This window comes from Marmota monax, unplaced genomic scaffold (assembly GCF_021218885.2).
Source record: "Marmota monax isolate L192 unplaced genomic scaffold, Marmota_monax_Labrador192_F-V1.1 WCK01_AAM20220418_F8-fsc00038, whole genome shotgun sequence".
Lineage (NCBI taxonomy): Eukaryota > Metazoa > Chordata > Mammalia > Rodentia > Sciuridae > Marmota > Marmota monax.
The window spans coordinates 5896700-5917097 of record NW_026692498.1 but is presented as its reverse complement, the minus strand read 5'-3'; the positions used below and the strand labels follow the sequence as shown (position 1 = coordinate 5917097).

The 20398-nt window shown below is 47.2% G+C and overlaps 1 protein-coding gene across 1 annotated transcript in view; it reads right to left on the bottom strand.

The window, feature by feature from the left end:
• Pc (pyruvate carboxylase) overlaps window positions 1–15513 on the bottom strand; it is a 105317-nt gene extending 89804 nt beyond the window's left edge. Inside the window, exons 1-2 of the mRNA XM_046445128.2 lie at window positions 15414–15513; window positions 10481–10519 (exon numbers count right to left, since the gene is read on the bottom strand). The gene's annotated coding sequence lies outside the window, so the exon portion shown is untranslated. The remainder of the gene's footprint in view (window positions 1–10480; window positions 10520–15413) is intronic.
• Between the last annotated feature and the right edge of the window lie 4885 nt (window positions 15514–20398).

Here is a 20398-nt window from a genome sequence, read left to right as displayed (position 1 = left end):
AAGTCAGAATTAGAGACACAAAAGCCAAATTTCCCAACAGGACACTTTCAACAGGTATGAAAATGAAGCTCCCTTTGCCTCATCTTTAGTAACCTGATGTTAACCAGTTATTTTTCTATTGTTCTGTCTCCTGTCCCCACCTTACAAGGGAAACTGAAATTACCACGCTGCTTTTTTTTTTTTTATGAATGCTGTATTCCTTTTATATATATATATATATATATATATATATATATATCTTAATTTTATTTATTTATTTCTATGTGGTGCTGCGGATGGAACCCAGAGCCTCTCACACATGCTAGGCGAGCACTCTACTGCTGAGCCACAACCCCAGCCCCCACACTGCTTTTTGAAAAAAAAAAAAAAAAAATTATAGTTGTAGATGGACATCATGCTTTCATTTTATTTTTTTATACGGTGCTAAGGATCAAACCCAGTGCCTCATACATGCAAGGTAAGCACTCTGAGCTGCTGCTCCAGCCCCGAACAAGCTGCTTTTTGGTTTTTGATTCTATTTTCTTCAGCCCTTTTCTGTCTATAAAACCAACCTCCTGTGCCTCACTCACAGTGTTGCCCAGTTTATTAATCGAAAATAAAACCAATTAAGATTTTTAAACTAACTTTTGTAATTTTATGTTTTGAGAGTCTCTTCCTAGTGAAGCAGAGTGAGTTACTGATCTCTCTGAATCTCAGGTCTGTCACAGAGATTAGACACGTGGCTAAGGAAACAAGCCACAGATAGATTTCATTCACTTAACAAAGATGTTGGGATATGGGGGCAGGATAACAGCACTTAATGGTAGAGTGCTTGCCCAGCATGTGTGAGGCCCTGGGTTCAATTTATGTGTATGTATAGATGCCTATATGCACAAATATAGAGAGACAGACTTCTTACTGTGTTCCATGTTTGGTGGAACACATAAACATCCATTGGGTACTTCTGAGATACCTGGAGGGGAACTTGGTAAAAGGCAGACTTTCTACAGGTCAAGAATAAAAGGAATTTGACTAATTGTTTTTTAGAGATTAAACTGCTGGGCACAGTTGACTCATTCCTATAATCATCCTAGCAACTCAGGAGGCAGGAGGCTGAGACAAGAGGATCACAAGTCCAAGACCAGCCTCTGCAACTTAGTGAGACCCTCAGCAACTTAGCAAGATCCTGTCTCAAAATAAAAATAAAAAAAAAAACTTCAGATGTAGCTCAGCAGTAATTGCCCCGAGTTCAATCCCTAGTATTGCAAAACAAAACAAACGAGAGAGAGAGAGAGAGAGAGAGAGAGAGAGAGAGAGAGAGAGAGAGAGAGAGAGGGATAAAACTGATAAATTATCCCTGAAGATGGAAGAGATCAGGTTCCAGTCAAAGGTTTGCCTCACCTGGCATTTGTGCTCCTCCCCTGCCCTCAGGCCCCCATGCTTTGAGAAGAAATGAGCTATTAAATTTATTGAAGATCCCTGTACACAATGAGTTGCTTATCTCTTATTGTTTCAAGGTTCTCTGCCTTTCCAGTCTAACAGTGATGGATCTAACTATGGATCTCTTTGAATTTATCCCAGATGGAGTTCACTGAGCTTCTTGGATGGACCAATTCTTGTTTTGCATCAAGTGTGAGAAGTTTCTGGCTATCATTTCTTCAAGTATTCTTTCTGGCCCTTTCTCTCATCTTCTGCTACAACTCCCATCACGCAGGTGCTGATTCACTTGATAGTACTCCACAGGTCTCTGAGACTCTGTTCATTTTCCTTCATTCTTTTTTCTTTCCGATCCTCTGACTGAATCATCTCAATTTGCCTATCCTCGACTTTGTTGATTCATCTTTCTGCTACTTAGCACCTCTATTGAATTTTTCACTTTAGTTGTTACACTTTTCAGCTCCAGGATATCTGCTTCATCCTTTGCCACATCTATTACTTATTGATAATCACTATTTGGTCAGGCTTTGTGGTCACATTTTCTTTTAGTTCTGTAGACATATCTGAAATAGATGATGTAAGTCTCTGCCTATAAAGTCCAACATCTGGGCTTCGTCAGGAACAGTTTTATGGCTTACTTCTTTTCCTACATATGATTCATACTTTTCTTGTTTCTTGTTTCTTTGTGGGCTTCATAATTTTTGGCTTAAAACATGAGTAATTTTTTCAGTCCCTTTTCCTGTGAAATGTATCTTGGATTGTTGTAAGCCTTTGGTTGATTTCCAGAGCTCTGAAAAATCTGGTTTTGATGATGTTGCCAGTTTTACCATTATTATGAAGGAGCGGCAAAACCTTGGATAAGGGGAACGACTGTACAGGTGAAAAACTATATGACATTGGATTTGATAATGATTTCACAGACACGACACCAAAGGCAAAGAGGCAACCAGAGCAAAGACAGACAAATCAGATTCCACCCCAGCACTGGAAGACCAGCGGGCGGGCAGCTCCATTAAGTGGGTAAAAAGGCAATCCACAGAATAGGAAAAAACTTCATAAACCATCCATCAGACAAGAGATCACCATGCAGAATATATGGATGACTGCTAAAACTCAAGACAACACAAATACCCGATTCCAAATGGCCAAAAGATCTGAATGAATATTTTTCCATATAAATAGCCAATAAACACATAAAAAGATGCTTAAAATCACTGTGAGAAACATGCTCACCTGCCCAAACTCAAAGAATGGACATGAGAGACAAAGACCAGGTACATAGAAAATGAGGATTTTAATGATGGTCTTGCAAGAATCGGGTGCCTGAGGGAGCAAGCAGCATCCTGTCCCTGGTGTGCAAGGTAACCCCCTGGTTTCTACTGGATGAGTACTATGGGAGCTTTGCTGTCTCCTGTTGGGAGTTTGAAGGAAAGCACCTTCAGTTGTCCTCACTCCCTTTGTTCTCTTGTGGCAGAAGGCCTTCTTGGGGTGAGAGCATCTTGGCATATTCGCAGTTTACCTGTGGGTCAGGAGGCCCCTCCCCCACTTCCTGTGTGTCAAGGGCAGCTCAGGTGCCCAGAGGGGATCTGCCATATCCACAGGCTATAGTGCTATTGTGAGTTAACTGCTTGTAACTTTCTACTCTGCTCTATTTCCCCTCTACATGCTATGCTTTCATCCCCAGTAATTTTACATTTAAGGCTAAATGCGGTATTCTGAAAATGGACCACCGGACTTGCCATTCTCCCAATCACTAATCATTAAGGAAAAGCAAATCAAAAGTATACTGACAACACCTCACTCCCATGGGGATGGCTGCTGTCAAAAAAAAGCAGACAATAACAAATGTCGGTGAGCATGAGGAGAAACGGGCCCTTGTGCACCGCTGGTGGGAATGCCATGATAAAGCTACTATGGAAAACAGCATGGGGGTTCCTCAAAAATATTAAAAATAAAATTGTCACATGATAGCAATTCCACCTCTGGGTATCTAGACCCAAAGGAAAGGAAAACAGGATTCAAAGAGATATTTGAGCAATCATATTCATAGTGGCATTATTTGTAATCACTAAATGTGGAAGGACCCCAAGTGTCCATCAATAGATGAGCAGATATGTCCAATTCATACAATTGGAATATTACTCAGCCTTTAAAAGGAAGGAGATGCTGATACAGGCTTCAACATGAATGGACTCTGAGCACATTATTCTAAGTGAAATAAGCCAATCACAAAAAGAGAAATACTTGTTACAGTTTAGATATGAGGTATTTCCCAAAAGCTCCTGTTAATTCAGGAACTCAGAGGTGAAATGATCATGAGAGCGATAACCTAATCGGTCCACCCTAGTTTGAATGGATTGACTGGGTGGTCACTGTGGGCTGGAGGAGGTAAGTCACTGAGGGCGTGCCCTGGAAGGGTGCATCTTCCCTGCACACCCCCACTCTCTGCTTCTTGGCTGCCAGGAGGGGAGCAGCTTCCCTCTGCCATGCCCTTCCCCCATGAGGTGCTGCCTCACCTTGGCCCAGAGCGATGGAGTCAGTCAACTAGGGACGGACAGAGACTTCTGAAACCCTGAGCCCCAAATAAGCTTTCCCCCCTTTTGAGTGGTTCTCATCAGGTGATTTGGTTACACTAACAAAAAAGCTAACTAAAACAACACTGTATGGTCTGACTTATATGAGATGGTACCTAGAGGAGTCAAAATCTAGAGGCAGAACCATGGTTGCCTGCAGATAAGGTGGGTGGGGAAGGGGGACTTGCTGTTTAGTGGCTGGAGAGTTTCAGTTTTGCAAGACCAAGAGAGTTTTGGAGAGAGGAAGGGTGGAGACGGTTGTACAGAAGAATGTGTTTAATACCACTGAAAACTGCCCTTAAAATGGATAAGACAGTAAATTTTATTCTGTGTGTATGGTATGGTCTGAATGCTGGCGTCCTCCCAAAATTCCCACTGAAACCTAATCCCTCCCAGTGCAGCAGTATTAAGAGGCCAAGTCCTGAGGAGGAGATTAAGTCATGGGGCCCACCCACACAGAATGGGACAACAAAAGAAGGTTGAAGGGATCTGCCTTGTCCCTTCCACCATGTGAAGAGCTGCAAGAAGTCACCATCTAGAAAGAATGGTCCTCACAAGACACCCAGTCTGGTGATGCCTAAGAATTTTTCTTATACCACCAAAATGGACAGTGTATATTATCACAATTTTTTAAAAATCTGAAGGGGGAGACTCCTGCAGAGTGAGAATTTCACACAGCATCCTGTCAATGCCTCCTCCACTCCAGTGTCCTTTTCCTGAAGCTGCACAGGCCTCCTCTCCCACTCACATGGGGCCACGTAGGCATCAGACATCAAGGGAGAGATGAGACGTCATGATGCACTCATCACCCACCGCTTCCTGGGGCCAAGCCAGTGGCCAGGACAGGAATGCAATTCCACATCTCTTTATCATCCAGACCCAATCTCCAAAAACAACTTAGTGGCACTAACCTCTGCAAGGGACACTGGTGGCTCTCCACGGGGAAGTCCGGGACAGGCCAGAGGCCTCACCATTTGCAGAAGGATGACAGGGAGAACAGGAAAAAGAAGGCGCTGGGTCCAGCTGCCAGGATTTCCTGGTAACCAAGCCTAACCAGAAAACAAGAAATCTTCATTTCCAGACTCCCTTTCTAACTTGACTTGAACAGGGGGAAATGCCAGACCTGACCCTGAAAACTGAAACTTGAATTCTAGTGCTGCAGGGTCACAAGTATGGTTTTTACAACGAGTCCCTGGTCAGACCAATCACAATGTTCAGAATCCAAGTTCTTCTTATAATGTATTCAAAATCTATTTTGTGATCATAGTGCATAAGAAATGAAGCCTTAAACAGTTTGTCTGAATCCAGTCTCCTGGCGTAGCTCCCCAGGCAGAGAACTGCAGCTACATGAGAAGAGATTGGGCAATGTGGACTCCTCTATGTAGGGCTCCTGTACTGTGAGGCCAAACCCATTTAGAGGCAATGAATCAGGGCTCTGCCTGGCAGGCAGATTCCAAGGCCAATGGTTCTCTTGGATTATAATGCAAATGTCATCCAGTTGAGAAAGAAATCCCAAAAATCTTAGGAAAGTAGTGTACTACAGTTCGAAATCATGCAATAATTTCCTTATTAAGTAAGCTTCTTTAATTCCAGGAAGATGTAAGATTAACTGTAGATATGCTAAACAAAATAAAAAAAAAACATGTATTTATAAATTTTTTGTTAAGAAATCTGGGAGTTAGGCTAGGGGTGCAGCTCAGTGACAGGGCACGTGCTCAGCCTGAGGCCCTGAGTTCAATCCCAAGTACTGGAAAGAGAGAATCTGTGCTATCCATTACTTTATGTACCTTAACATTTAATTTGGTCTGTTTCAAGTAACAAGTCAGCCTCAAGGCTCCAATTAAAATAAACGAAGTAATTTGTTTAGACTTATGATTTTAGGTAGGAATTTACTAGGTTTAAAATCAGTATTGGCAGAGGACAAGCACATGAAAAGATGCTCAGCGTCATTAGGGGAATTCAAACCACAATGAGACACCACTATAGGCCTTTTTATTTTTGGTACCAGGGACTGAACTCAGGGGCATCTAACCACTGAACAACATTCCCAGCCTTTTTAAATTTTTTTATTGAGACAGGATCTCACCAGATTGCTCAAGGCAACCTTAACTCGCTAAGGTACAGAAGCTGACTTTGAATTTGTGATCCTCTTGCTTTAGCCTCTCAAATCACTGGGATTACATGCGTGTGCCACCATGCCAAGACCTATGCCTTTTTAAATGGCTAAAATTATAAAGTCTGACTACCCCCAGTGCTGGGGAGGATGGGAGGAATTAGAACTCTCATTCACTGCTGGTGGGAATATTAAATAGTACAACCACCTAAGAGGGGTTCAACATGGAAAGTTACACATGCAACTACTGTGTGTCCAACCACGCCCCTCCTAGGCATTTGCCCAAGACAAAAGGAAATGCAAAAACCTTCACAACAGTTTTATTTGCAATTGTCAAAAACTGGAAGCCAGTGAGATGACCAATGACAAGTGAATAGATAAACGATATAGGGGCTGGGGATGTGGCTCAAGTGGTAGCGCTCGCCTGGTATGCGTGTGGCCCAGGTTCGATCCTCAGCACCACATACAAACAAAGATGTTGTGTCCACCAAATACTAAAAAATAAATATTAAAATTCTCAAAAAAAAAAAAAGATAAACGATATAATATCCATGTCATAGAATAATTACTCAGCAATATATAAAGAATGAACTCTTGATATGTGCAACAACTAGACATAATTTAAATAATTATGTGGAGTGAAAGAAGGCAGACAAAATAGAACACAAACTGTAGGAGTGGTTTTATGGAAAATCTCAGAAAATGCAAACTCATCTTTAATAACAGAAAGTAATTAGTGGTTACCTGAGGGAGGTGGAAGCAAAGGTGGGGGGTAGATTCCAAAGACGACAGGTGTGTCAGCTTGTCTGGACTGTATTGATGGTTTCACAGGGACAATTTGTCAAAACTTGTGAAATCATAAGATTTAAATATGAGCTACTAGTTATATGTCAATAAAACCTCAGTAAAGATATTTTTAAAATAAAATATAAAATGGGGGCTGAGGTTGTACTCAGTGGCTGAGCACTTGCCTCGCACATGTGTGAGACACTTGGTTCAATCCTCAGCACCATATAAAAATAAGTAAACAAAATAAACATGTTGTGTCCATCTATAACTAAAAAAATATTTTTAAAAATGGAATAGGTACATTTATGAAAACTTTAAGAATCAGCTTAATGTATTAGATTTACAAGTATTATTTAAATATTGGGGAATTTTTTAATCATGCATCCCTCATGGCCAGCTGTAATTTATAACTATAATTGGAAGAAGTATTAAAATAATTAAAATAAGACGAATAATTTATAAATTCAATTTAAAATTTTCAAATGAATCTAATTAAGTCTTCAAATGGGACCAGCATTAATCAATCACTTTCAGAGTGATTGTTAAAACTTTCTAGAATTGTAAACAGAATAGAAAGATTTATACTTTGTTGTATTTAAGAGCTAAACTTTAAAAAGTGTAGACCTTAAAAGAAAGAATTCAATTTTGAGGTTTTATTTCTTTACCTTGCTGGGGATGGAACCCAGGCCCCCAGCAGGTGCTCCACCACTGAGCTGGATAGATTTCTGAATTGTAACTTTAACAAATTGAAAATACATATTTTTTTCTATCTGAGTAACTTCAAAAAAAAAAAAAAACTTTGCAGTACTCAAACATCTAGGGGTAGAGATGAGGTATGGCATCCAGAATCTCACCCAAACATGCCACTCACGGTCACCCAAAACTCACCCAGTCGGGGCTGGGGATGTGGTTCAAGTGGTAGCGCGCTCACCTAGCATGCGTGAGACACTGGGTTTGATTCTCAAACCTCATAAAAATAAAATAAAGATACTGTGTCCACCTAAAACTAAAATTTTTTTAAAAAATAAAATAAAAAACCTCACCCAGTCATTTAGTCTCTGAATCTCAGTTTTCTCATCTGTAAGAGAGAAATGTTTCCCAGAATAAACAATATATTTGCTATTAATTGATAGACCCAACCTGATCTTTTCTTAAAATTGGGCATCTCGCCACAAAACCATGAAAAGATAATTTCGGCTTTACTATAAATTACTGCAAATTCTGAACCTACTTGGAATGCCTGCCCGTGCCCTGAACTCACCCATGTCCGGTTTTCCCTGACCAGATAACAACCCTTTCCTAAACCTTAGTGACGCCTCATAAATTCTGGCCTTCCCTGGCCGGATAACGACCCTCTCTGAGTCTCTAAGATCTCCATAAATTCTGATGCCTCTGTTGCCGGGGCCAGCAAAAATGTAAACTTGTGTTATGCTCCTCAGAGTGTTGTTATCTGTAACCCCCCTTTGTTAACTTTTTGGGCTATAAAACTGGGCCACAAAGAAGCCTCGCCGCTGTCCTTGGCTCCCACGATTTTGATGGGCAAGGCAGCCCGGCCGGTCGAAATAAGAAGCTTGCTTTAATTTGATTTTAATTGGAGTCAGTGGTCTTTTCTTGCATCCTGGTCTAACATTAATGATTTATTAATAAATTTTATACTGATAAATAGCACACTGGCCAACACATTGGCATAAAGAAATGAGCAGCACAATACCATTGCTAGTTACTGCAGCCGGGCCAGATCCTGGGCTGACCAATGGGCAGACAGGAGAAAGGTGACACACATATCCTCAGAGACCGAGCATGACTCAGCACAGCCAGGTCACAGAATTTTCCGCAGCCTCAGCCGGTGTGGATGTCACGGCGTCTCAAGTTGGTCAGGAGAGAAGCTGCCCCAGAAGGAGCCACCTGCTAGTGATGCCCCAGGCCCGCCCCTCCTTGGCAGCAGAGAATCAGGACAAGCAAGTAACAGAAGCACTGCAGGCTGCGGTGGTGCTGGGAGGACCTGGGGAGGTCTCCCAACATGGTATTCAACAACAGCAGCAACAGCAGGCACCCACCTCCCCCCAGGATCACCAGGGAGAAAGCTGCGAGGGGGAAGCCCCAGCTGAGATGACAGAGCCTTGGTTACAGTAACTAAGAAAAGCTCCAGGGAATCAGCTGGGCCTGGGGGACTGATGAGCCCAAAGAGCTTTGACAAATCAGATGACCTGGGAGAAGAAGGCCCTTCTTGGTGACTAATTTTCCCTTCCAACTGATGGATTTGAAAGAAACATCAATAAAAAAATGACAATCTTAAAAACAACAGTGTTAGCATCTTGGATTCTGCTCATCAGCCTTCTCTGGGCTTCAGTTTCTTCAGCTCCTTAAGACAGGTGGTTTAGAGGTACTTCACTCAGCGCCCCCACCTCTCCTTGCGGGATGCAAGCAAGGTAGATGACATCCAACTCTACCAACTGAGAACGAGTGGACAGAGCAAGCAGAGAGAACAGGTGGTGGGTACCTGGTGGAGGGTTTCCATCGCATTCCCATCAGCCTTTTCTCCATCAACTTTCTAAGCAAACTCAATTGTAGAGAGGAAAACAGCTGGTGCGAGCCCAAAGCCTAGGGCAAGAGGACTGTGGAAAATCTCAAAGGAGACAGACTCCTAGGTCATGAAGGGCCCCCAGAGAAAAATCCCTAAAATACAAAGGGTGGAAACCAAGACAAGCTCCTGTACAAAGGAATCCCCACTCCACACTGAGCATGAGCTCTGGGGAAGAAGAGCCACAGAGTCCCCAGGACACCTAGCTGTAACACAGGAAGAGCAGCTAGCCTGCCTTGGGAGGAAGGGAAGGCTGCCTGACCATAGTGTCCTGATCACAGGGAGGAATGCCCAGCAGGCTGCCCAGCTGGACTGTTTTTGCAGACCAGCAGGAGACAGGTCTGAGTTTCAGTGGAGCCCTGCCAGGCAGCCTTAGCATTTAGGCTGAGGACATGCAACTGGATCTCCCAGCCACCTGCAATCAGAGGGAAATCAGCATTAGGGGAAACCCTAAAAGGGCAGGTGATGGAGGGCAGTGCTGCCTTGGCACTAAGTAGAGGGACAAGTCCAACTTCATCTCCTTGCCACTGTAGTTGGCCGAGGCTGGGAACACGTGTCAAGTATCTTTATAATTAGCTGGCAGAGCCACCTCTCATGCCCCAGCTGCATGCTTCTCAGAGCCCCTCCGTGCCCAGCTGCCCGCCCTCTGTGACCCCTGAAGAACGGCTCTTCTCAGAGGCAGCCCTGCCTGGGGATGCTTCCTGTGGGTCATCAGGCGCCTCATCATCCTCCCCCTGCCAGCTTCCCAAACCACACCCTTCCAGCAATGGGGCCTCCTGCTGTGGCTGGCCAGCTGCCAACTGGGGCCAGCAGGGAAACAGATGTCACTTTCCTATGAAAACCAACGAAACCCAGAAAGACCAAGCTTAAATAGAGATTTTCAAAAATCAAAGTGTGGTCTTTTTTCTTGACTGAGCTTGAGACGTGACATGACAAGACTCATCTCCAGCTGCTCCCAATGAAGTCACCGCCACGTCCCACAGGCCTGGGTTCAGGCACAGGACTTACCCTCAGCGTTCCGTCAGCCCTCGAGGAAGCAGGCACTATCTAAAGAAAAAGAAAAAGTATTATTGTCACTTCTCCAGGCACGCCTGGGAGAACCTAGGAGTGGCCAGACATAGCGATTCAGAACCGAGAGAAGATCTGCTAGCTTGCTTCCTCTTGGGGGCTCCATGGGTGCCACCAGAGCAGCACGGGGCTGAGGGCACACCAGGTATTGACCAGCTGTCCCCACCCTTTGCTTCTTGCCACCCACTCCTGTGACCCTGCAGCCTGATTCCTCCTCTGTAAAATAGGGACAATAACAATACCTACCTCACGGGCTCACAGGAGTAACCAATGCGTAACACACGCAATGGCTACACTCGGACGCTGGCTGGACCGCTAGCAGGATTTAAGAAAAACCCTTGTGTGGTCCCCACTACACAAGAATAAGAAGTTCCAGAAACTGTTATTGTTTCATCTAAAGGGCTTCCTCTTCCCACCCACATTCTCTATGCAGCTGCCTCTAACCTCAGGAGCTACCTGTCTCCTGACTCCTGGGCTCTGGTTTTCCTATCTCTCAATGCAACTTGACACTAATGAAGAACTGTCTTACGTGATCTGAGACGTGTCTCCTATTTCCAGACTGTTCCCTCAGAGCCTTTCCTGCAGAGGCCCCTCCCTGCCCTGCATAAGAAGAGTACATTCATGCCGTGGGAGCCCAAAGGTGGTGCATGGCCACTTTCTGGAGCTTACAGACTGCTTATTTTCCAAAGGCCACATCCATCAGACAGCTCAAGCCACTGGTCAATAAATAGCAAATTGGAGACACACACCAGCAAGGAATTGAATATGTTCACAGAAAACCAGCTGCCTTGGTAGATGATGTCAAAGCTGAAATTTAATGTTTGGGGCATTCAATTCAATAAAATATTTATGGAGTGCATGCATTCACAAGGAATTATGCCAGAAGATACCAGCTCTGCCAAAAAGTGCCCAAACGCACATTATTAGGGGCTAACTTTAGAAGGCAAAAGCAGAAGACTCAGGTCCCCAAGGAAGGTCTCCAAGTCCAGGGCCAACCCCAGCCAGGCCATTTCCCAGCCATGAGACTTGGAGCAAGATAGTTAACCTCTCTACATGTGGGGTTTAGTAAGGCCCCTGTCACTACATAGTGAGAGCACGTACAGTTTGGCTCTATTATTAATAGCAAATGATAATAAACCATTACTTATCATTACAAATGATTTGTTATTAAAAGAAAGAATCCACATCCAGCTGAACAGATCTGGCCAGGCTTAATATAGGAAAGCCCTGAGTACTGAAGAGTAAAAGGCCCTGAAAAAAATCAAGTCACTGGGAACAAGAAGAGGGACACTAAGAAGTGAGTTTGGAGGGTCAGTGAATAGTCTGACGGTGGGGCCCAGGCAGAAGAGGTTACCAATGGGGTCAATGGATGAAAAAGCCCAACAGAAGGACCATGTTGGTTAGTCCTGAACGCCAAGATGAGACAAGCTCCCCATTCAGTAAGCAAGAGGAAAGGGCTTGTTCCTTTGGTTATTTTCCATCTTTTACTATCAAGCCCTCGTTCTCTGGCAAAGCGTCCACAGCAAATACCAGAAGGCAGCTAAGTGAGAGAATCCAATCAGTCAGGCCCAGAGGTGGTTTCAGCAAGGGAGCAGGCAAAATGCCCCCCTTCTCAAAGGACGCCTCTGGAGGAGAAACTAGCCCCAGAGCAAGCCTGGGACGTGCAGAACAGGGCCCCATCCAAAAAGAGTACGCTGCCACTGGGAGGCAGCCAGAGAAGTCCACACTCACCTCCAACAAAAACACAGTCCCAGGTGAGGACCCGGAAAGGGCCAGAGAGGGGACTCCCTCCCAGATTCACTGGTCTCCGCACGTGGTGCTGGTCATTGCAGCCGTCCCTAATGACTACTTTCTGGGTGCCCCAATTTCTACCTTGCTCTCCTCACCCATGCTCAGCTTAAGACATTTTCTACTAATTTATCCAAAACTTTACTAAGCACCCCTGTTGTTCCCAGCCCTGTGTTAGAGACTGTGAGGATACAAAGAAGACACAGACAGCTGTGACACGGAATGAGACATGAACCTGAGATCCAGCCCTGCCACTGGTCCCAGAACCTCCATGCACAGGGTTGGGAGGACAGCCACACAGCACAGCACATGGGGTACTGGGAGTGATACGGAGAAATGGAGGAATAGGACATGGAGGTTGTCAGAGGCAGAGGACCCACTGGAGGGGAGCAGTGGCACAGAGACAGGTGAGCCAAGATGCAGCAGGCTTCAACAGGGACAGAAGAGGACAGAAGGTGCAGAAGGGGGCGCTGGGGTAAACTGGAGACACCTCGGACGGCAGCCTCAATTAATTAAAAAAACAACAGACATTGACCAACCACAGTGAACAGAGCCCTTTCCCTAAGGGCAGGGGACAGAGCAGCCACTAAGAAACAAAGGGTTGGGCTGCGGCCATAGCTGAGTGACAAGAGCGCTTGCCTGGCATGTGTGAGGCACTGGATTCAATCCTTAGCACCACATAAAAATTAACAAATAAAAAAAGGCATGCTACCTATCGACAACTAAAAAAAAAAATTAAAAAGAAAATAGAAAAAGAAAAGAAACAAAGGGTGAGCTGGCAGGATGGCATATGCCTATAACCCCAGTGGCTCAGGAGACTAAGGCCGGGGATCATGTGTTCAAAGCCAGCCTCAGCAAGGTGAGGCTCTAAACAATTCAGTGAGACCCTGTTCTAAATAAAATACAAAAAAGGACTGAGGATGTGTCTCAGTGGTTGAGTGCCCCTGAGTTCAATCTCTGATACCCCCCCCAAAAAATAAATAAAAGAAAGAGTGAGTAGGGCATGGTGGCACACACCTGTAATTCCAGCTACTCTAGACCCTGCCTCAAAATAAAATAAAGTATAGATGCTAGATAGATAGGTAGATAGGTAGAGAGAGAGATTGAAGGGCTGAGAAAAGAGCTCAGTGACAGGACCCTGGGTTCAATTCCCAGTTCCACAAAAAAGAAAGGGGTGGGGGATGGAGGGATGAGCTGGCTTAGGGTGTAACTCAATGGCAGAGTATGGTGTTCACCATGCTCAGGACCCCGGGTTCAATCCCCAGCATGCAAAAAAAGAAAGAAAGAAAGACAAAAAAAAAAAAAAGGACTGCTGCTCTCAAAGAACTTAGCAGAACACAAATGAACACACCCGGGGCTCAGGTCTGCTGGTTCCCAAACAAACGCCCAGCTGCCCCTGGATCCAATCCTCCCCGATTTACCCGCACATTAGTAAATCCTAGTGCCCTCACCTGTAGCAGCCGCTTCCCATGACCAATTTCTCATACCCCCTGAGAAGTACTATTTTCCCCATTCGTTTTCCTCAGCCTTCCACTTGCAGGCTCTCATTGCTTGGAACTTGCTCCTCTTCCATAAGACCTTTGTTGCTCAAATCCAATCACTGCTGCTACACTGCCAGCGGCACAAAAGTAGGTTCACCACTCACCTCTCCCACAACGGCTGCCCTTTTAGCCCAGGGGCCAGTCCCCTTCTCTCCCGCTTTAGCATGAGGTCTGCCCTGGCTTGCAGGCCTCTACCACACTTCCTCTTCTGGGCCATACCTTGCTCTCACCTGCTCTCTACAAACATCTGTAGCATGCTGACTTCTTAGGTTTAATTTTTCTCTCCTCCAACCAGTTTGTCAGCAGTTCTAAAACAAGGATTAACCTCATCACCTACGTAACCCCTCAGCACCTAGCCTAGGGCTCTGCACATGATGAGTTTAAAAGTTGAAGCATTAAGATAAAAAGAAAAACAGAAAGCTGTAGCTGCAAGTAAATAGGAAGGCTGAGTATATCCACCCCCTAATTATTTGCATCACATACAAGGAAAGATTGACAGGCGGGAGGCCAGCCAGGGCTGCTGGTGGTAGTGGGTAAGGGAGCATGGGAGAGTCTGAGGGCTCTAGTTGCGATCTAGCAAGTGTTGGCACTTATCAGAGCCTCAGTTTTCTCAGCTGCAGAATGAGGATAATGAGCCCTGGGCTCCTCCTTTCACAAAATGAAAAGGCAATCGGATTTTTAAGAATTTCAAAGCTGCCAGGGACCTTGGGACTTGGCCTAGTTCCATCATCTGTAAGATGAGGAAAGAGCTCTCCAAAGGTAAAACAACTCGCTGAAAGTACACAGGGCAAGTCACCCTGGGAGGAACCAGCGGGACAGGGCCTCAAGGATCAGGCTTCCAGTCGGACGCAGGAGGGCACTTTCCAAACGCACTTTGTAAACCACTAAAAGCTGTAGAAATAATGGGCTGAACCCAGCCGCACCTCCTAACTGAAGGGTCTTGAATCATTGTGTCTAAGCATCTCAAGTTCACTTCTACATCTGAACCAAGTGCATCCTACGGGAGACGGAGTGCAGCCACTTGGAACAAGGAAAATGCCAGCCTTACATTGCCACAACTTCCATACAGTCAGTGAGATGGGGTCAGCTTGGTCTTGGTTTGAACCCTCAGGGACCTGGCGCGAGGCATTTTAGGGCCCAGTGCGTCAGTTTCTCCATCTGCAAAATGGGCCTGAGAGCAGGACTAAGGGCGCCTGTGGCAGCCAGAGGGGCGGGATGAGGTGGCGCCCACCCGGGAGGGATGCTCACGCGGCATCTAGCCCTAGACGCCTCGCGGTGGGGTCCGGGTGTGGATAAGGGAGGGGGCGGGTCCGCGCCGGCCCGGTCTCGGCTGGAGGAGGAGAGACTGCGCACGTCGTGTCGTGTCGTGTCGTGTCGCGTCGCGCTGCACGCCGCCCGCAGTCGTCCCCTCCAGCCGTCACTCGCAAAGCCCGCGCCTCCTTTGCGCGCGCGACCCTTACAAAAGCGTCCCTGGCGCCGGCGCACGCCCACCAGCTCCGACCTGCCGCAGGAAGAGGAAGGTGCAGAACGCCGCGGACACTCACCTCCTCCCAGGCGCTGCAAGTCGTCGCCGCTGCCTCTACGGCCGCTGCCTCCGCTGACAGGGAACAGCTGCGGTCTCCGTGCAACCGAACTTGCTGCAGTCCCAGGCCCCGCCTCACGGACTTCCTATTGGTCCAGGCAGCCCAACCCCTCCTGGAATTGGGTAATATTCTCCGTCACTCACCACTCCTCCGCTTAGGACTCCTCCCTACGCCCACCTACCGGCACGTTTAAGCCTTGGCGCGCCACGTCAGCCCCGCCCCTCGCGTCTCCGGAGGGTCCCTGGATTGGTGGCAAGGCCAGGAGAGCCCGCCCCAGGCGCACCACCGCCTACTCTCTTGTCTCCGGAACCTCACGTGGGCAGCTCGGCCCCGCCCCCGCCCGCAATAGGCGGAAGTGGCCTGGCTCCGACACGTCGTGATTGGCTATCGGCGGGGGTGGGGACGTGCAATTCATTCATCCGGGTAGCACGTGTCTCCCCAAACCGCAAGCATAACAGATGCGCCCCAGTTCAGGCACCCTGGCCCGACGCAGATACGCATTAGCGGTCAGAGAAGAGGTCTCAGAGCGTTAGCGGAGGGTAGGAGGAAGGAGAAGATGCTGGTGCCTCCAGGGTTTACGTGACTGCGCCCTGTGGAGTCTGTGTGGGTGGTCATGGGAGTTAGAAGTCAGTCTCTGTGCGACCTTGGACATTTCCACTTCACCTCTCTGAGCTTCAGTTTTCCTAATTTGCAAAGCGGGGTCGCTCAGGACCTAGTTTATAAAGCTTGGTTGATATATGAAGGAAAGCTGCTTAATTGGGCTCTGTGCCAACCAGAGGGTAGGGAAGTGACCCAAACAACCCAAAATTCCTGCCTTCCGGTGAGGGGAAACTAGACAAATAAACATAGAATATACAGTACATCAGATGTAATTAGGGCAAGGAGAAAAAATAACCTGCTTCCAGACAAGAGGATCAAGGACTCTAAGAATACCGTTGACTAGAAATTGTTTATTGGGCACGGAGAGGGATTAAGATCCCCATCTCTTCTCGAACTTCATTGCGTAAAAAGTTTATCACTACAACTTCCTTGTCCTTCCTTCCACCTGTCCCGCAGGACTCCAACCCTGGGTCGATCCACCACAGCTATTTTAGAAGCAGAATAAGAACTTAAAGTCCAATCTTCCAAATTCACGCTTTCATTCAATCAATACGCATCTCTTAAGCACCTACTTACTATGTGCCTGGTGCTATGCGGGGGATTGGTGGGCAAAACCCAGGCCCATCATTTCATGGAGCTCATGTTCTATCGCATGTCCAAGCCCAAAGACTCGACATAACTTTTTTTAAAAAAAAATACAGGAAAAGAGTTAAAGCCTTGTAACCTTGTGAGGTCCCATCCCTCTCTGGACTGGATTTCCATATAAAAAGGGGCTGGACTTCATAGACACTTGAGTCTGTCCTTTCTTGTGTGTTACACTTCTAGCACATGCCTACCTTGTGACCTCATTACTTCCTATTTTATCTACCCTTCTGCACAGATGTAAGACTTGAATCCCTGTGTCTTTCAGAAAAGGCATGACCTTGTTCTAGGGCTGGCCAATCAACAGGGTCTGCGAATGGATCTGGAACATAAAGCAGGTGACTCCTACATCAACACCAACTGAGGCAGATCTGAACAAAGGACCTAATTGAGTAGAACCAGATAGATTGCTGTGAACAAAGCAGTATGGGTTCTGAACAGTTAGCCACAGCATATACATTATCTAGATCAAGTTAGATTGAGAAACAAGACACCTTGTCATCCAGGCTTTCTCCTTCCCCAAGAGGACAGGTTTGGGAAAGTATTCCATTCCAAGCCAAGAAAACTTTCTAGCCAACAGCCTGGGTGAGGAGTCTGCCATGGCTGGAGAGAGCATTTCTCGGGGTGAGCTTCAGATCTCTCTCTACTGGCAGAATCTCTTTGTTACAGAGTGCTGACTGGAGACCCAGATTCCTGAGCCCTACCCCCATGGTCTTATTCAAATTAACCAGATGCCTTAGAGGGACTAACAGAGTCACCTAGGTCACAGACACCCAACGTTGGGAAATGAGACCCCCCCCACACTGCTTTGCATTGATAGTTTTAGGAACTTTCCAAATGGTTCTGAAGTGAATCAGTGTTGAGACCCGCAGAGAGGCCTAGAGAAGTATTAGCCAGACTTCCCAATGATAAGAATCTCCCTGTTTCTTTTTAAACAAACAGATTCCTGGACCCACACCCATGGAGCTGGGGTGGGGCCCAGGAATCTTTTGATTTTTTTAACCCCCACTAATTCTGGAGATCTGGGAGGCTTGGGGACTTGGCTAAATTCCTAAGAGGGGGTGGCAGAGGAGGGCTGGCCAGGAGTTCAGCTGTGGTGCTCAGGCACAGGCAGCAGGATCTCTCAGGAAAGAAGTGTGACATCCAGCAGCTCAGAGGCTCCTGTGAGGCTGGAAGTGCAGCTCTGCCTTCTGCTTCTTAGTGTCTTCCACTTTCTGGAAGGTTCTTGGTTGATTGGTTGGTCGGTCTTCTGTTCCTCTCCTCACATTTGAACATTACCTCTCCAACAGTTGAGTTTAGCACAGAATAGGTGCTTAATAAATAGTGGGTAATGAAAGCAGGGGAGACATCAGCCCACAGTTAAAAGGACTGGAGTAAAGGGGACTGCCCCAGAGACCAGCCCCAGAGGCCAAGAGTCCAGCAGGAGGTTGAGGAGTCCAGAGGAGGGAAAGTTAAAGAGACAACGACCTGGAACAGGCCAGGTGGGGTCGGGGAGTGTGATTGCCAAGGGGCAAATTGGGAGGAGGGAGACTTCAAGAGTGTCCCTGGGCCAGAAAGGAGGGAAAGAAGATTCATTCACTCCACAGCTTTCTCAGGAAAGATGTCATGAATAATGAGCAGTTTCCCCAGCCCCACCCTGCTCCCGGACCAGCAGGAACAGAGCCTGAAATGCTTGACTTCAAAGCCGTGTGGCTCTGTGCTGGAGATGATGGCCAGGGGCTTATGGAACTCCAAGGAGGGGCCCCTGACCCTAAAAGAGGGGCCTTAGAGGGCTTCCTGGAGGAGATGATGACTGGGCCAAGTCCTGAAAAAGAGAGAGTTTATCAGGTGAAGATATTGATAAACAAGGCCCCATGCTGAGAAGAGGCCCAAACTAAGACGGGAAGATGAGGTGGGGGAGGGGCATGGTGCACTGCATACTGCGGGGGGCCCGGGGAGGACAGCTCCCCAGCAAGTTCAGGAAGCACAGTGGGGGAGGCCAGGAACAGTTAGGAACAAAGAAACTGGAAGCATCCAGGTGGAAAGGGAGCTCCCAGACAAAGCCGTGGACCCCTCAGAACATAACAGACACCATGAGCCCCCCAGTGCAGACCACCCTCTGAGTTTCCATTTCCAGCTCAGAAGCTGGGCTTCACTCTGACCAGGACAACTCAGATGAGGGGATCTTCCCTCCTCAGATGATGAATGAGGGCTGTCCAATTTCTGGCGGCTGGAGCCTCAGAGGGCCTGGCTGCTGGGTTAACCCTCAGTAAAAAGACAGGGCAAGGCCACCAGGCCCTCAGGAAGACCCACTGCTTCCCCTGGGATGGACAAACACCCTGCACAGGCTGGAACTGTGTCTTCTATTCTGCAGCACAGAAGCCTCCAGGTGACAGGGCAGAGGCAGCCCAAGGGTAGTTTGATCTGCTTTTTATTTATTTATTTTTCATAAGTTTTCCTGCCTCAGGTCCTTGGGGGGACCAGGCTGCTCCACTGGGTCTCTTAGCCTGGTTCCCATGCACAGCTACACTAAACCATGGGGTGCCTGGTTGATGATAAGGAAAAGGTGGCACTTTGGTGATAAGGCCTCTCTCTACCAGCACATGACCGGGCAGGCAAAGCATGGCTTGGGTCACGGTCCTGTTCACCCATCAGCATGGAGCACATGGGCAGTGTGGGAACTGCACAGCGATGAAAGGCGGTCCTGTGCCCTTGCCCAAGTGCAGTTTTGGGGTACTGAGCCTGACTCCCCACACTTTGTCCCTGTGGTCTCTGTTCCTTTAACCTTGTTGCCTCCCACCCCTAGGGACCTGTCCTTTCAGTCTGGACAGTCCCACTAGACCACGGAGCCCATCAAGGGATCCCCACAAGATACTCAGACCATCACCGGCCGAGGTGGAACACAGCCTTCATCTCCTCTGTGCTCTTGGGCTGCCGAAGTCTCTGCCAGTTCTGAGATCGCTCTTCTGTTTCCACCCCTCTGAACGTGCCAGCCCCAAGAAGCAAAGGAATGGGTTAGCTCCTCCCAAACCCCGTCCCAAGTTTTTTTGGGGCAACGCCAGCCAAAACAGTCCCTGTCACTTGCCCCCTGCCCAGACTCTCAGCTGCAGTTAACATTGCCATTTCTGCCATCTCTCCTGCTTTGCCCACGTGCCCGAATCCCAAGTCCTCAAAGCCCATGGGAGACTCCCCACCATGGGTCCAGCCCTTTACCAGGGTGCCAGTTCTATTCAAAGTCACTGGTCCCCGGGATGGGACAGAGGAAGGGGACGAACCTCCTTACAGTCTGAGCGGTAACTCTTTGGATTCTCCCAGCAATCCTCTAAAGTAGGGAGGGATGTTGAGGCTCCAAGAACAGATACAGCCTCTCTCCTGGTTGCACAGCCAGGGACCCAGTCAGGGACCCCCAAGCAGCACATTTTCTGCTCCACTCGACACCTTAGACCACCCAGGAAAAGAGAAAACAGAAAGTGTGGAATCAAACAAAGAGCTTTGTTTTTGACGATGTTTCTGAGATCTCTGTGAAGATAGTACCTGGTGAAGCCAGATTTACAGATAGGTGGTTAGTGTAGTCGGGTAAATGGGGTCTCAGATGAAGATGGAGCCCATCCCTAGGAAATGTTAATGAAGCAGCCCCCAGCAAAAAGGGGATGCTAATCCAAAAGCAATCCCAGCCCAGATTACTCCTTTGGCCCACCTGTCCCCCACCCTTAAGGCCTTCCTTC